Source organism: Hordeum vulgare, chromosome 6H (assembly GCF_904849725.1).
Source record: "Hordeum vulgare subsp. vulgare chromosome 6H, MorexV3_pseudomolecules_assembly, whole genome shotgun sequence".
NCBI classification, from domain to species: domain Eukaryota; kingdom Viridiplantae; phylum Streptophyta; class Magnoliopsida; order Poales; family Poaceae; genus Hordeum; species Hordeum vulgare.
The window spans coordinates 94862460-94881365 of NC_058523.1; the positions used below are offsets into that span (position 1 = coordinate 94862460).

The 18906-nt window shown below is 45.0% G+C and overlaps 1 pseudogene; it reads left to right on the plus strand.

The window, feature by feature from the left end:
* Positions 1-886: 886 nt before the first annotated feature.
* On the plus strand, positions 887-17607 carry LOC123405151 (annotated as a pseudogene).
* The last annotated feature ends 1299 nt before the right edge of the window (positions 17608-18906 follow it).

Here is an 18906-nt window from a genome sequence, read left to right on the forward strand (position 1 = left end):
TGCGGTAGTATAAAGTGGTGGGTAGCAAGCAAGTTTAGCCACACCATTCTTCTCCTACATCTCCATCTTCTTTCGGGAACTATGGTCCTCATTGACCTAAACGAGCCACCACCGGAGGGGAATGGAAGGTTGGAAGCTGGCATAGGTGTTGGTTTTGGTGATGTTGGGCGCGGCCGTGGAGTTCACGGGCTCGCCGGCACTGTTCTAGCAGGATTCCATCAAAGTGCAGTTCGGCACGCCGGTGTGGATGACGACGGACTCAGTAGCGCCACTGCAGGCCGTGTTCCCAGCCGGCTAGGCCTGTCAGGCCGCGGTATGACCGCCGGGTGGTCCGCTGGTGCGGGCCTAACCGAGCAAGCACGAGGTCCGGCGCTCGGCCTCACAGGGCGCGGGCGCAGCCTAGGCGGTGGAGGTAGCCGAGGAGAATGCTACGACGCTGCCGTACATGGCCGCGGACAAGGCAATGATAACATGGCCTATGGGGGGCGACGTTGGCCATGGTGCTGGGCATGGCAACGGTGGACATGGCCTTGGCGTTGGGCGTGGCGCAGGAGGTAGTGCTGGCCGTGGCGTTGGACGTGGTGCGGGAGGTAGTGCTGGGCTAGACGTTGACGAGGCTGTTGGCCATGGCGCCGGTCGTCGCGTGCGCGTCGGCCGCGACGCTGGTCGTGGTGTTAGCCGTGCAGCCGGTCGTGGCCGTGGACATAGCGACATGGACGAGGTTGCGAGCCGTGGCGCCGGTCGTGCCGCAGGACGTGGCCGTGGAGCCAGAGGTGGCCGTGGGCTGGGCAACGCCCAAGAGGCTGTGGTCGTTGGTGTCGGACATGGCACCGACCCTAGCGTCGTCCATGGAGCCGGACGTGGCCGCCGCATACTAGGCCCTGGTATGGAGAAGGTGATCCTGCTGGCGACGCTAGCATGGCCGTGGAGTAGTATGAATTAATGGCGTGCGTAGGGATCGAAACGACCGCATCGCTTCAACCGAGCGGACCATGAGTTGAGCCTTATATTACGGTAATCTGAAGATTTTGAAACGAGCCTTATATCCGAGTATCTTTTGAGGCAGCATGGGACACGTCCTTTCGACAGTAATACTGCGAGAAAACTTGCATTTTTTAGACTAAGAAACTATTAGGAGTAGCATCGTTGGGATATATCGACTTTATGTCTTTTGAGGACTTTCCAAATTGCAGCCTTCATACTTCAATACAAAATCAACTCTGATTTGTTTCTACTCTGAATAAAGAACGACAGTTGTCCGAAGCAGGAAGACAATGGAGATGACAGGCTCAGCAACTTGCCTGAAAATATTTTGCTTACCATCATTGTTAGATAAAACGAGATTAACGAGACACAGAGACAAGAATTTTTACCTGGAAACCCTTGCGGAAGAAAACCACGGATGCACGAAGGCGCAATCACTCTGAGGATGAAGTATTACAAGCACGAGACGACATGCCGTCTTTAGGTGCGACTACTTGGAGTATATATGAGGGGCAATACATAAGAGTCCTTGGAGGACAAGTAAACGAGTTGTACTCGTACGCGTCGGTACCAACGCAAAGGCCTACACTTTGTACTACGTCTAGTCCAATACGGTAGAATTTGGATCATAATTTAACAATCTCCACCTTGAGCCAAATTCCCTCGAGTAGTCGAAGAAAGTGAATAACTCCATCCAAATCAACATAAACACCTTGTGCGTCAAAGTCCATAGGACTAGTGAGAAATACCAACTAAGCCTGAGCAAAGCTCAAACTTATTGGTAGGAACTGGCTTTGTCATCATATTAGCAGGATTATCATGTGTACTTATCTTGCATATCTTCAAATCACCTTTAGCAACAACATCTCGAATATAGTGAAATTTGACATCAATGTGCTTTGTTCTCTCATGATACATTGGATTCTTTGTAAGATATATAGCACTTTGACTGTTAGAAAATATGGTAGGACAAGATGAGTCTCCACAAAGCTCAGTGTATAAACCTCTCAACCAGATAACTTCTTTGCATGCCTCAGAAATAACCATATACTCGGTATCAATAGTGGAACAAGTCACAATAGACTGCAAAGTTGCTCTCCAACTCACAGCACAACCACCAATGGTGAAAACATAACCTGTGAGTGATCTTCTCTTATCCAAATCACCAGCAAAATCAGAATCAACAAAACCAACAAGTCCATCTCGAGTATTCCCAAACTGTAAATAAGCATTAGAAGTAACTTGCAAGTATCTGAAAATGCACTGAACTACTTTTCAATGCTCTTTTCCAGGATTAGCCATGTATCTACTAACAACACTCAATGCATAAGATAAATCCGGACGAGAACAAACCATGGCATACATAAGTGAACCAACTACACTCGAATAGGGAACTCTAGACATGTACTCAATATCTGCATCTGACTCAGGACATAAGGCTGATGATAATTTGAAGTGTGCAGCTAACGGAGTACTTACTCGCTTGGCATCATGCATATTAAAACGACGAAGAACTTTATCAATATATCCCTTCTGACCGAGATATAATTTTCCAGACGGTCTATCTCTGGATATTTCCATGTCAAGTATTTTCTTTGCTCCACCCAAATCCTTCATCTCAAATTCATTGCTCAATTGCTTCTTTAGTTCATCAATCTCTAACATGCTCTTTGCAGCAATTAACATATCATCAACATAAAGGAGCAAATAAATAGCTGAACCATTGACAGTTTTCAAAAAAACACAGCTATCATAACTAGACCGATTGAAACCTTGAGAGAGCATAAAGGTGTCAAATCTCTTGTACCACTGTCGAGGGTATTGCTTCAATCCATAAAGAGATTTCTTTAACTTACAGACAAGCTTTTCTTTTCCAGGAATAACAAAACCTTCAGGTTGTTTCATATAAATATCCTCTTCTAATTCCCCATGTAAGAATGCAGTTTTAACATCCAATTGTTCAAGCTCAAAATCATTCATGGCAACAATACTAAGTAAAGTGCGAATAGAGCTATGCTTCACAACAGGAGAAAAGACTTTGTTATAGTCAATACCTGGAATTTGGCTATAACCTTTAGCAACTAACCTTGCTTTATATCTTATCTCATCATTGGGAGAAACACCTTCCTTTATTTTCAAAACCCACTTGCAACGAATAGGTTTCTTCTTTCTAGGTAATCTTACTAAATCCCAAGTGCCATTCTTTTCAAGTGATTCCATATCATCATGCATAGCAGTCATCCACTTATTACTATCACCAGAAATAATAGCCTCGGAATATGAAGAAGGCTCAGCATTACCTTCAATTTCTTCTGCAACAGAAAAAGAAAAAGAAACAATATTGCACTCCTCAATTAACCTTTCACGTGCATTAATACCCCGCCTAACTCTGTCACGTGCGAGATTCCAACCGGGTGGAACAATAGGCTGATTTGGAGTGACATGTTCATCATCAAAGACGGGTTCATCATGTGCATCAACATTTTCCTTATCATAAGTATCACCTGAATCGATAACATGCTCCACCTGAACAGTAGACTACTGAATAGTAGGCTATTGTTCACTCTCAACTGGAACATTAGTAGATGCAACATCATGTAACATAGCAGATTCATTAAAGATAACATTCATGCTAATAACAATCTTTTGTGTTTCAGGATTCCACAATTTAAAACCTTTAACACCAGATTTATAACCAAGAAAGATGCACTTAACAGCCCTAGGCTCCAACTTTCCATTATCAACATGAGCATAAGCAGTGCAACCAAAAACTCTCAACTGTGAATAATCATCAGGTGAACCAGACCATACCTCAATTGGAGTTTTCTTATTAAGAGGAATAGATGGTGAACGGTTGATGAGATAACAAGCAGTGGAAGCGACCTTAGCCCAAAAACGCCTATGCAAACCTGCATTGGACAACATGCAACGAGCTCTGGAAATAATGGTCCTATTCATACGCTCAGCAACACCATTTTGTTGAGCAGTATAAGGAACGGTGTGGTGTCTGACAATGCCTTCAGACTTGCAATAATTCTCAAATTGCTTAGAACAGAATTCCATACCATTATCGGTGCAAAGTATTTTTACCTTCTTTTCAGTTTGTCTCTCAATCATAATCTTCCACTCCTTAAAAGCTGAGAAAGCTTGACATTTATGCTTCAAGAAATAAGGCCAAACCTTTCTTGAATAATCATCAATAATAGTCAACATGTAACTAGCACCACCTAGTGACTTTTTGCGAGATGGTCCCCATAAATCAGAATACACATAACCAAGAATACCTTCAGTTGTATGAGTCCAAATGTTGAACTTCACCCTCTTGTGCTTGCCGAAGATACAATGCTCACAAAATTTAATTTACCAGTTTGATATCCTTTAAGAAGACCTCTCTTATTTAACTCTTCCAAATCAAGTTCACTCATATGTCCAAGACACATATGCCAAAGGTTAGAAGCATCACAATCAGAATTCTTTAAAATAACCGGAGTAGCATTACCTGAAACGGTAGAACCTCGAAGGTAATAAAGACCATTGGTCGAACTTAAGTCACCTTCCATTACAATGAGAGAACCTTTGGTGACCTTCAAAACGCTATCTTCACCTGAATACTTGTATCCCTTTGCATCAAGGGCACTCACAAAGATAAGATTCCTCTTCATCTTTGGAATATACCCAACATCTGTCAAAGTTCTGGCTGTGCCATCAAACATCTTGATTCGAATAGAACCTATCCTTCAATCTTGCATGGTGAATTATCAAAACCCAAAACGGAACCAGCGACAGTAGTAGAATCAAAAGTAGTAAACCAATCTCTATGCGGACACATATGAAAAGTACACGTAGTGTCAAGTACCCACTCATCATTGGTCTCAGCACATCCAGCAATAACAACAAGAGCATCATCGGAACTATCATCACGAGCAACATTAGCAGAATTTTCACCTTGTTTGTTACCTTTCGGTTTATTGATACCATTCCTTTTTTCCTTGTTCTGCAACTTGAAACATTCTGAGATGTCATGCCCGTCTCTCTTGCAATATCTGCAAGACTGCTTCTTGTCTCTGGATTGCGACCGACCCCTTTGGTCGTTCTTACTTTTGCCACGGTTTCCATTATGTGGGTTCTTTTCCTTTGTCCTGCCACGAACAGATAATCCCTCGGCTTGAGATGAACTTGAACCATCATGAGGCACCATTAATTTCATCTTCTCCTTAGAGTTCAAAGCTTCATAAACTTCATTAAGCGTGAGAGTGTCACGACTATATAATATGGTGTCTCGAAAATTGGTATAAGAACTTGACAACGAACAAAGTAACATTAAAGCAGTATATTCTTCATCATACATAACCTCTATTACAGCTAGATCGGATATGATCTCTTTAAATTCTGAAATATGATTCAAAACATTACCTCCCTCAGGTAACCTGTGCATGAATATTTTTTGCTTCAGATGCATCTTGCTGGTGAGATCTTTTGTCATGCAAATCCCTTCCAGCTTTAACCATAGAGCGGCGACAGTTTCCTCGCTCAAAACTTTCTGCAAAATATTATTATGCAAATGGAGTTGAATTTGAGACAAAGCCTTACGGTCCCTTCTTTTCTCCTCAGCAGTTTAGTCCTCAATTCTATTCTTCTCAAAACTATCCAGTGCATCGTAGTCGGCCTGCGCTAACAACGCACGCATCTTGACTTGCCATAGGGTAAACCTTGTGTCAGGAGCAACAACGGAAGATCGTACTTCATGAATGACATGAGTAGATAAATATGTGTACACAAAGTAGTATAAACCGGCAGATTTTTTTTTGATAGAATTAATATGCGGGTGAAACGAAATAGGACAAATAGCATCTGGTAGCTCTCGGATAGATTTAGCAATTGAAGGGGAAATAATCTGATCTACTAGTAACTAGTACTAGTCTGCTCCTTCACGTGCTGATGGCTGGATGGATGAATCAAGTGATTACGTGAAAGAGTCACCTGGTGGCTTCACGTGTTGCTTGATGGAAGAATCCAAAACAACACAGCGGCTCGGCTCCTTCTCGACGTGGCTTCGGATGGCCAGGTTGTGTCGGTTGTCGCAGGGCGCCGAACCCTAGCTCTCTCGTCTCAATCTTTTATACTAAACCATAGCTTTATATATTACTTATTAGATAAAACGAGATTAACAAGACACGAGACACTGATTTTTTACATGAAAATCTTTGCGGGAAAAAATTACGGATGCACGAAGACGCAATCACTATGAGGGTGGAGTATCACAAGCACGAGACGATATGCCGTCTTTAGGTACGACTACGTGGAGTATATATGAGGGACAATATATGAAAGTCTTTGGAGGACAAGTAAACGAGTTGTACTTGTACGTGTCGTTACCAACGTAAAGACCCACGCCGTTTGTACTACGTCTAGTTCAATACGGTAGAATTTGGATCACAATTTAACAATCATTGAACGACTCGAGATCCGCGAGGCTGCAAGAACCAGTGTCCTCTCTGGACGGTGGCGGCACCTCCCTTCTATGCTCTCTCGAATTGTGATAAATGTTTGGGAATTCTTAGATGCGTCCAATTGCAACAATGATGAAATCGTTCGGGTAGCTGTGGTTAAAGTGACAAAGAGCGTCATAGAACGCAGAGTTTTAAGCCGAAATACCATCCACTTTCTGTGCATGACGTTCTTCTTGAGAGAAGATGACCCGATATCCATCGGGCATGCTGTTGCTCACGCCATGGCGACCCAGAAGGTCGAGATAGCCGAGTTCACAGTTTTCACGGAGAGGGATAAGACATACTGTGACGACGATGATCTGGTCAATTACGGGCGACAATTCATGCTATTCTTCGATGCATGTTCCAATGCATTTGGTGGCCTCACAGGTCTTGACCTAGAGAATTTGAGAATTGGGGAATAAGACATCCCTAACGTCCTCAACACTTGCAAACGGTTAAATCATCTACGCCCGTTCAATTGTGACTCAGGACATTCGACCATGTTGCAAGTTGAGCACACACAACTCATTGAGCTTGCTATTGTTGATTGTTCTTTTGAAAGAGTTGAGCTTAGCTCACTTCCGAAACTCACACGGATCATCTTTGAGGGTTGGATCTCTTTCCACGATCCACTATCTTTTGGTTATGTCCCGTTGCTTGATGTTGTAAGCCTCACAACTGTTGGTCTTAGTTGGCACAAGATGGCCCGGTTAAGTAAGTTTCTTCAGGGTACTACCTCCGTGAGACAGTTGCAGCTGGGATTTAAGTCCGAAAAGGTATGTCGTCAAGATGCTTGTTTCTTAGTTGTGGTCACGCTTCTTACATGCTCATCTCATCATGTGTTCATTTGTTGCAGATTTGGGTTCAACCAGAATGTCTGACGGAAAGGATGGCATCTGTGTTCAACCGAATGCGGTTTGTGAATCTAGCTAATATTCCTGAGGGGTATGATGTCACCTGGACATTGTTCGTTCTTAAAGCTGCGCTAAACCTGAAGGAGCTATACTTGAGTGTATGTTTTTTACCTGAGCCCCGCTTCGGTACACCCCCACAAAACGTAGAAGGATAGGAAGGTCATTTCCTTCAAACGTATTCGCGTACAGTATATACGTACGCCGCCACGTCGGCCCGCCCCGTCCCGCCTCGCCATGTCGCCATCGCTGACGTGGAAAACCGTCGCCTCGTCACGTCGCACCCCACGCCCCCGACCCCGGTTGACTCGTCGTTCATGCTGGGCCAGCCCGTCGCTTGACCTAATTCACGTCGCCCATGGTTGACCTTGCCGCCGCCGACGCCCGTGACGATCAACCTCGCCGCACCTTCTCCACATCGCCGACGACGACACCGCCCCCGTTCCGGATCACCACGTCGTCGCGGATCACCCCGCCGCCGGCCCGTCCACGTGTTCGCTGATGACCCACAAGTATAGGGAATCAATCATAGTCCTTTCGATAAGTAAGAGTGTCGAACCCAACGAGGAGCAAAAGGATCTGACAAGTGGTTTTCAGCAAGGTAAAATCTGCAGGCACTGAAATTGTCGGTAACAAGTGATAGGGTGGTGAGATGATTCGTAGCAAGCAACAAGTAACAAAAGTAGCAACGGTGCAGCAAAGTGGCCCAATCCCTTTTTGTAGCAAGGGACAAGCCTGGACAAAGTCTTATAGAAGGAAAAACGCTCCCGAGGACACACGGGAATTTCTGTCATGTTAGTTTTCATCATGTTCATATGATTCGCGTTCGTTACTTTGATAGTTTGATATGTGGATGGACCGGCGCTTGGGTACTGCCCTTACTTGGACAAGCATCCCACTTATGATTAACCCCTCTCGCAAGCATCCGTAACTACGAAAGAAGAATTAAGACAAAGTCTAACCATAACATTAAACTAGTGGATCCAAATCAGCCCCTTACGAAGCAACACATAAACTAGGGTTTAAGCTTTTGTCACTCTAGCAACCCATCATCTACTTACTACTTCCCAATGCATTCCTCTAGGCCCAAATAATGGTGAAGTGTTATGTAGTCGACGGTCACATAACACCAGTAGAGGAAAAACAACATACAACATATCAAATTACCGAACGAATACCAAATTCACATGACTAGCATGACTTATCCCATGTCCTCAGGAACAAAAGTAACTACTCACAAAGCATAATCATAATCATGATCAGAGAGGTAATGAGTAGCATCAAGGATCTGAACATAAACTCTTCCATCAAGTAATCCAACTAGCATCAACTACAAAGAGTAATCAACACTACTAGCAACCTTACAAGTACCAATCGGAGTCGCGAGACGAAGATTGGTTACAATTGATGAACTAGGGTTTGGAGATGAGATGGTGCTGATGAAGATGTTGATGGTGACGAGTCTCCTCCGATGAGAGGAGTGTTGGTGATGACGATGGCGACGATTTCCCCCTCCGGAAGGGAAGTTTCCCCGGCAGGATCGTCCTGCCGGAGCTCTAGATTGGTTCTGCTCAAGTTCCGCCTCGTGGCGGCGGGGAAACCACGAAAAAGCTCCTCCCTGGTTTTTTTCCTGGACGAAACCCTCCATATAGCAAAAGAGGGGGGCCAGTTGGCCAGTGGGCTGCCCACAAGCCCCCATGGCGCGGCCTGGGGGGTGGCCGCACCGTGCAGGCTTGTGGGCACCCCCTGGTGCCCCTCTGGCACTTCTTCAGCCCAGTATTTTTGTTAAATCAGGAAAAAAATCCCCGTTGATTTTCACGGCGTTTGGAGTTGCGCAGAATAGGTATCTCAACTTTGCTCCACTTTCAGGCCAGAATTCCAGTTGCCGGTATTCTCCCTCTTCATGTAAACCTTGCAAAATAAAAGAGAAAAGTCATAAGAATTGTACCGTGAAGTGAAATAGCAGCCAAAGAAGCGATAAATATCAACATGAAAACATGATGCAAAATGGACGTATCATTTGCTAGTACCGCACATCTACACATCGCCGCCTGCGATGTCGTCCCGTTCCCGGCAACCACTCTGCCGCAGACCCGTCCACGTTCACCGCTGCCGAACACCTAGCCATCGCCGCCGACGACGTCACCCCATTCCCGACCGCCACTCCGCCACCTCGTTCCGATCACCACGCCGCCGTCCCGTCAAGGATCATCCCCTGCCGTCGGAGTCATCGTAGGTTTGTGACCTAAGCTGTTGAAATAAAATCGAGTCTTATACTTACTGTGTTTGTTTAATTGTAAATTTTTTATATCTTTACTGTTGTATAATGCTTGACGTGTTTGAATGGAGGAGTACACTGGTTATTCAAAGGATGAGTATGATATAGATACCGACGATGCAACTGATAACAGTTCTATTAATGATGATGATTATAATAGCGCCAATGAATCATGGTCTTCATATGATAATTTACCTTCGGAGGATTTTCAAAATAATGAAGATGATACATGCAGTGAAAACGTAAGTGATATATATTTTGATTTTTAAGTTTGTAAAATACAATGATTTCATGTGTGTATTTATTGTACAGGAAGATGTGGATGTTGAGAATGCGAAGAATAATAAGGATGCCTCTTTCTATGATAATGTAAATCAGGTATGTTCAATCATTTTTGTACGGTAGCGAGTAGTGTGAACTAGATTATGATAGAGCATAACTCTCATGGTTTTTTATGTATTTCTTCAGGAGGACATAAATGATTGTATCGATGATGACGGTGAAGTAGAGATTGACATTGCGGAGACTGAGAAGCTGGAAAAGATGCTGGATACGCATTGTAAGGTTATGGAAATAACATTTAAATCCCAAGGGGATGCGTACATGTTCTACAACAATCACGCAAAAGAGCGTGGGTTCGGCATCAGGAAAGAGAAGGTGAAACGAGGAAAATGTCATGCAGGAATTATAAGGTTCAGGTGGTTTATTTGCTTTAGAGCAGGAAGACGGTGGAGGAAATTCATAACCATGGATGGCCGCACCCACAGGTTAAGGGGGGAGACTCGTTGCGATTGCGGTGCGCACTTGGTGGTGAAACTGGATAAAGCCCGTGGAGTTTGGTTCGGCACGGCATTTTTTGATGAGCACAACCATGACCTCGCTCGACCCGATGAGGTGCCATTTTTGTGGTCACATAGACGGATAGATGATTTCCAGAAGGCGAAGATTTTAGCGTTATCAGGGAAGGGGATCCGAAAGCACATCATAGTTGATAACTTTATCAGTAGATACGGTTCGTATGATAAATGCGGACTTGTGAGGCGTGATGTGTACAACCTATGTTGCAGAGAGAAAAGGAAGCTCCTTGCTAAAGGTGATGCTGACACGGTGATTGGTATAATGAGGAGTAGAAAGGAGAAAGATCCGGACTTCTTTTTTGAGTATATGCTGGATAAAGAGGGGAGATTGAAGAGCATGTTATGGTTTGACGCACAGCCTAGGCGAGACTATCAGGATTATGGAGACGTGGTTGTGTTTGATAGCACGTATAAGATGAACAGATATGGTATGCCGTTCGTCCCATTCGTCGGTGTTAATAATCATCGTTGCACCACCGTGTTTGCTTGCGCCATTGTGTCCGACGAGACCGAAGGAACCTATGTGTGGCTGCTCGAGACCTTTCTGAAAGCAAATTGTCAGGTAAAGAAATCAGTAATCACAGATGGAGACGCTTCAATGATTCGAGTTATTTGTACTATTCTTCTGGATATTTTCCATCGTCTTTGTTCATGGCATGTGGAGAAAAATATGCAGAGGCACCTTTATCACAAATCATTTATGGAGTTCAAATCACTGATTTATTATGCGACCTCGCCAGCCAACTTTGTGAAGAGATGGAACGCTTTCATTGTTAGGCGACAGACAGCTAAAACTAAATAGTGGCTTAACAGGATGTACAGAAAGAAGACACTATGGGCAGCGTCATATCTTTCAGATGGATTCTTTCTTGGTATGCGTAGCAATCAGAGAAGCGAAAGTCTGAACTCCTCCCTTCATCTCCATTTGGACTATGGTATGACTATTGTTGATCTGGTAGTACATTATGAGAACTGTATAGATCGCATACGTGAGAACGAGGCGGAAGATGATTGCACTGCTAATCAGTCACTTCCACCATCAATTACTGCATATAAGGCTATTGAGGATCATGCTCCCTTGTTTTCACTCCAGCTAATTTTTATATTCTAAAAAAAGATCTTTTGAAGCTGACAGAATTGGAGATATTTGAGACGCTTGTGGGAGTTCAGCGGTCTACTTATATTGTCACATGGCAGAATAATCACAAGTTCAGGTATGATGTTATATATGAACCAAGTAACTCAGATGAAACGATATCATGTAGTTGTGAAAGGATGGTTCGAAAAGGGCTGCCTTGCAAACATATTTTCTTTGTGCTGGTGAATGTTTTTAAATTGTCTGAAATACCAAATTGTTGTGTGCTACGTCGGTTGACGAAACATGTGAGACATGGATTGCCTGCGCAGCGCAAGAGTGATCTGTTTGGCTGGGGTTGGTCAGGGGAAGAACAACGTTCTCGGTATAGTAGGCTTAGCATAAAAGGCGCACAAGCTTTCTATGTTGCATCAAATGATACCTTCTTGTTCGATGATTTGATGAAGTGTCTGGATAATATAATATTACAGAGAAAGATCTCACTTGAAGAAATGATAGGCCACAGAAGATATAAGAGGATGATTGCAAATGCACCTGAAGAAAGTGGAGGTACTATTGGTGATCCTGCGAATATAAGGTCCAAGGATGCACCTAAAAAACCAAGAAAGGTGGTCCAGAAGTTACGAAAAATGGTAGACCAAAATCTTTTAACGAAAAATATTGTGGTCCTTTGTGCAGCCTATGTCACAATCCAGGTCATAACAAGGCAACATGCAATAAGAGGTACGTTTTACACAAATTAAGTTTTTCAAATGATGTATTTTATTAACTTTATTTTCTAACAAATATTTTATATTTATTATGTAGGTACGAACGTTAACATGATGCTTTATTTGTTAAAAGAAGACAATATGAGACATTTGTTATTTCAATAAAATTACGTTGTACTTGAAATATTATATTTTGTGTGATGTGAGAAATGTACCGTCGCTGTGCGTCGTCGTTGTACTGAAAATCTATTTTATATTTATCTACGATACATTTTTGAGGTGTTTTCTTGATTATGATGTTCTGATTTATATTAATAGTGTTGATTTATGTTGTACCGTCGCTGAGCGTTGCTGTAGCCGCTGGACCGACGTTACTTACGACGCGTGGCCGCTGGACCGACGTCATGTACGACGCGAGGCCGCTGGACCGTCGTTATGTATGATGCAACGCGATATTAATATAAACATGCTCGCTGGCGCGGCGGCGGTAGCCTAGTGCCTTTCTACTGACCGCCAGGTCGCCGGATCGACTCCAGCCATCGCCCGCGACGAATTTTTTATATTTTTTTCACATGACGTTGGGCGCGCGATGGTACAGCGACAGGGGCTGCGCAGCGCGTCGCTACAGGGCCTGGGACGGTACAGCGACAGGACACAGCGATGGGGGCTGGCGCAGATCGTCGCTACAGGGGCTCGGACGGCACAACGACGCAACGACGACGAGAACAACACAGCGACGGACTGGCGCAGATCGTCGCTACAGGGGCTGGGACGGTACAGCGACGCAGCGATGACCAGAACAACACAGCGATGCAATTACAACTATATTATCCATAAAAAACACATATGAGACATACAGTCATGACCATGAAATCAATACGAATTTATTTCATGGAATACCAAACTTATCTTTCAAAGTATATTGTATCATTACAATTCAAATAAGTATCGAACACATCAGAAAAACCTTCTACGGGACAAAAATCCTCCGTGTTCTACAACTTAAGCTTGCGAAATAAGTCTCAATACTTTATGCTTCACTTTCTCAAGAATGTTGTCCTCTGAAAATATAAGTTCAGCAAGACTTTTACTCCTTGATTCATTAATTTCGTCCCGGTCAAATGTAGATGTCCACTTTTCTCCAACCCAATATTCGATACATCTCAGAACGAACAACCCGCAAGAAACTCTAAAAAAAGCATTATGTTAGGTAATGATTGAATTAAGCTTATTACAATAGAAGTGTCATAGCATTTAGGACTTACCCATCAGTTTGTTTTGGCATTTCATACTCCACAATAGGCCATGCAGAGACATCAGGAAATTTACTTTCAACTTGTTTATTGGCAGCCGCAATATGTATAGCAATTTGTGCTTTCAGATAAAAATAAATTTAACGTTATCATGATACATGTTGCAACACGGTAGAAAGTATGTAACGAAGAAAAGTAAACATACGAGAGTGTGAATGGTTTTATGAATATTTCTGTCAATTGGACCAAGTGAATCAAGAACTTGAAACTCTTTCTTAGTGTTGTGCATGAGAACAGTTAACTTTGTAAATAAAATGTTAACTTTATTAAGAAAACAATACCTTGTTTGTGCTGAAATACTCGTCCATGACTCTAGTGATAGTTGTTGTTCTCTTTACCAAAAGCTCCATCTTGGTCTTCCTGCCTGTCACGCGACCAGTTGCTCGGTCTAGAAGCCATTTCGACACCCATGTCAATAATATATGACGATCTGCTACTTTAGAACACTTCTTAATTTGTTTACAATAAGCATTTATAATCTGTAAAAACAATGCAATGACTCGATGTCGCACGTGACGCAGCGCGATGACGAGACCCCGACGTCAGTACTGATGACGCGCGGCGAGACCCCCGTGAAGCAGTGCGGTGACGAGACCCCGACGTCAGTATCGATGACGCGCGGCGACACCCCCGACTGCGTGACGAGAACCCCGAAGTCAACCTTAACGTGCTGACACGTGTCAGGCGGTAGTGGACGTTAGGTTAAAACGGACGGACGTCGGCGTTAGGTTTACCTGTGACGACGGCGGCGGGGGCGGCGTTACCTCAGCTCAGATGGATCTGCAACGTCGCGGGAGGGTATGGCTAGGTGCGGGGTCGAGGCGGCGCGACGTGATAAGGAAATCCCAACAATCACGGTACACCCAACGATAACCGACGCAGCCACGTCGTTAGACCCGACGAGGGAAGGAAATCCCCAAAGATGCGGGCACGTTGGTAGACCACACGAAAACCGACGCGACCACGTCGTTACAGCCGACGATTGAAAAAAAACCTACTTTTTTTTTTCATAAAATGACCGAAAAAGTCCCGTACCCTTCACTTTGTGAAGCAACTGGATCTTCAGAGACTCAGAATGATGTGTAATTTTTTGTAGAGACTACCTACATCGTGCAAATCAAGCATGCCAAATTTCAATGTGTTTGCAATGATTATCCATTTTCTGCATTTTTTCCGTCTAAAATGCCCGAAAAAGTCCCAAACGTGACAAACCTTGCCAACTTTGTCAAACTCGTTCAAACTTGACATGCACACCTAAAATATCAACACCAAGGGCCTACCAAAATATGAGATCGTTCGGACTTGGTCAAAAAATCGACTTCTCTAAAACGGGTCTCTCAGACTAGCCTTGTAGGCTCCGTGTCGGAGCACCTTCATTTTTTACAGTCAAGACCGCATCCCATGTTTTTTCCAGACTCACGCATCACATTCACAATTCTATACAATTTTTACACTAGTTACATATTATTTTATTTTATTTTGTACAAAAATCTCAGAAATGCCCCCCGACCGTCTACCCCCCTAGACATCGATACATGGGGGTTGCAATTGTTTCATTACACCTCCAACATGTTAGAAAAAGCCTTACAAACATCCTAGACCACCATGCAAACCAAGCATGCAAAATTTCAATGAGTTTGTATTTTTTCTTCTAAAATGACCGAAAAACACCCAAACGTGACAAAGCTTGCCACCTTTGTTGAAACTCGTGCAAATTTGGCATGCACACCTAAAATATCAACATCAACGGCGTATCAAATTTTGAGATCGTTTGGAGTTGGTCTTACAATCGACTTCTCTAAAATGGCGTTACGTGGGCTAGTAAATCCTTCATCTTGCCACCTTTGTTGAATTATTATTTTAATAATCTTTTTATCATTTTCTAAATTTTTCATTTATTTCTAATAATTTATGGAAGTCCTAATTTTTTAAAAATAGTCAAACAAATTTAAAATATTACGAACAAATAATACATAATAACTTAATAAATTTTCGATACATAAATTAATATAACTTCAATAAATAACTTAGATAATATAATAAAATTCGATACATAACTTCTTACATAACTTAATAAAACATAGTTCACGATTACATTCGAATATAACTCGATTTTAATTAAAATAACTAAAAAAAACTAATCGGAGTCGTCGACGTAGACGACGTCCTGCCCAACCCCCGCGCCGCCGCCGTTCGAGCCGTTGTCGTCGTCGGAACTGACGGCGAGGCCGTCCCAGTCGACGTCATCGTCGTCGCCGACGACGACGGGCTGCGGGTCTGCCGCTCCCAGAGCCTGCGCCGCTTGGATGGCTGCGGCGATCTCTGCCTCCTCTCTCGCCGCCTCCGCTGCCGCGGCGACCGCCGCCGTCACCTGAGAAGCGCGCAGGGCCACGAGCAGCCCCGGCGTGTCGTCGGGGTCGCCGTCCTCGCACAGGTCGAACTCCGCGGGAACCGGCGGGGCAGCCGGCGGGGGCTGGGGGACGGCCGCCCGCCTCCTCGGGCGGAGCTGCACGATGACGGCGTTGTAGCTCTTGCCGTCCCAAAAGGCGTGACGGCCGCAGACGTTATACCGGCCACCGCGGTGGGTGTGAAGCTCCTCCGCCGTCGCCGGGTCGCCCTTCGTCGGGTAGCCATCCTTGCTGATTCGCCACGGCTTCGCTATGCGGCAGCCCGGCGGGACGAGGAGCCCGAGCCGGTAGAGCTCCTCCGTCGCCGGCTGGTCGAGGCTATTCGGCCAGCTGCTCTCCGGGGCACCGCCGCCGCCGGAGCTGCTCCCGCCGGCGTGGGCCATCGTCGGAGGAGGAGGGAGGGAGGAGAACGTCGGGCAGAGAGCGACGGGCAGAAAGGGGAGGAGGCCGTCGGGAAGAGATGGGGACGACGTGCTGGGGGGCACCGGGTTTTATAGCGCAGCGGAGGGGAGGGGAGGGGACGGGGTAGCTGGCCGGCGTTATTCCGGGGAGTAAACGCGGTGCCTCGGGAGCGCGGCGGCCTCGGAAACGCGGCGGACCCGCGGTCAATAGCCCGCGTCGCCTCGGGAGACGGCGGAGACCGACGTCAGTTGGTAGCGGCGCCAGGAAACGACGCGCCCGAGGCACTGACGACGCTGCCGCCATTAATGGCGCCCTCGGGAGACGGCGAAATGACGGGGCACCGACGACGCGGGTCGGCATTAACTGCCCCCGAAACGACGGGACGAACTGGCGACACGGCTGCGTGATTGAAGGCGGCGGCTTCGGGAACCGACGGACGAACTGGAACCGTCGCGTGACGACGTGGACGTGCCACGTTATGACGGTTGGCGCGCCGCTGACGACACGTCACCCCGATGGCTGTACGTCGCCGACATTTCGAAGGATCATCCTGCCCTTTGTTATGAAGAGGTATCGGCTCATCTCGACCGTCATTGTGTTAGGAGGGTGTACCGAAGCAGAAGTGTCTTTACCTAAAGCTTGCTTTCTTCTTCCTACCACATGCACCTGCGCTCAATTTTGAATTTTGCTTGCCTTTTGCATCAAAATACAAATGGCTGCGAAACACTTAACTTGTTTCTATGGCATACAGGTATGGGATCATCTGTGTATAATGGAAACAGATGCAAATGAGAGGAAGTCGCTCTCGTATAGTGAGGATAAAGGTGCACAGTGGGAATCATCCGCAACTTATTTCCAGCATCACAGTCAGGCCACGCTCGTCATCTTCGGGTTTCAAGCTCGAGACTACATGATGAACTATGTCAAGCGTACCATGCAAATATCGGTCAATCTAAAGGATGTGTTCTTGTATGATCGGTTGACATGTGATAAGTGCTACGGCAAGCTTCCAAACCCGTCGGAGTTTCCGCCTAAGTGGCAACAGGGCTGTGTGAAGGAGATAATCACCAGGAGGATCAACTCGTCTGCCATAATTCACTTCCATACAGCCACCAATTCAAGGGATGATCATCTCAAAAAAATGCGCTTCCTGTAGTGTTTTCAGGCTAGTTTGCGTTGCAATTCATTTCTTGGCCTGAAACGTTAGCTGAACGCATTGTGTTGTCAGTACTTTTTTCCAACCGGGCTCACACCTCTTTCCATTAACTGCAACGAAAATATTCAGTACTCAAGTCTTAGCTACAAGCCTACAACTGACCAACATAAAAGGGGAGAAGCGAGCTGGGACATTAACAGGAAACACGCTGCAGGTGCTCGCTGCTCGCAGTTGAAACACCTATCACAAGGCAGAAACCTGTTAACACCATCAACTACGGGCATTAGCACAGGGCATAAGGCAAAGACTATCTCAGCAGGCATCATACCGCAGTGAGAACTACTACGCAAAAGGCACAAGAACTAGAGCATAGCAATCATCTTTCATCCACACTGAACACCAGCAGCATCTTCAATCATGAGCCTGGCCCGAGAAGCAGAACGATCAGCCAGAGACGAGGCCACCTGAATCACCCTCTGCACCGCAGCTTGAAATGCGGATCTAGCTGAAAACAATCTTACAGGTTACATACCAGGAAGTTTTGGCAACTTCACTTACATATAGATAGTGGCTATTAAACGGGAGAAAGGGATTGGTGGAATAGTTGATGTATTGCTTGAGCCTCTTGGGCATATATATAGGAGTACATGATCATTTTGGAGTACAAGCCAAGGCAGGAACAAATCTTAGTCTATCTATGCTTTCCTAAACAATCACGTTACTCAAGAGTGACACCTGCTTTACCTGTAGAAGTGATCAGTTCTGATGATGTTGTTTGTAATACATATGCAGGCAGCTTCAATGCTACGCTTGATTCACATAATGTTCACGTGGGCATAATTTGGAAGGGACGAGACTATACTTTCAGTAGATCAATTATCCATATGATTGGTATCGATTTATCAGGTGACCCCCTTTCTGGTGAGATCCCTTCAGAATTGCCAAATCTCCAAGCCCTTCATTTCCTGAACCTGTGAAGAAACAATTTATATCTGGTGGCATCCCAAAAAACATTGGTAATTTGAAAGATGTGGAGTCTCTTGACCTCTCTTGGAACAAGCTCTTAGGTCATATTCTTCAGCTCTCTTAATCTATCCAACAACCTTCTATCAGGAGAGATACCTTCAGGAAATCAGCTACAAACACTGGATGACCAGTCCATCTATAGCAACAATCTTGGACTATGTGGTGTCCCTCTGGGCATTCTATGTAAAAACGGCTCAAGTTCTACAGCAGCACTGGATGGGGCAAAGGAAGACCACCATCAATTTGAAACCCTGTGGCTGTACTACTCAGTGA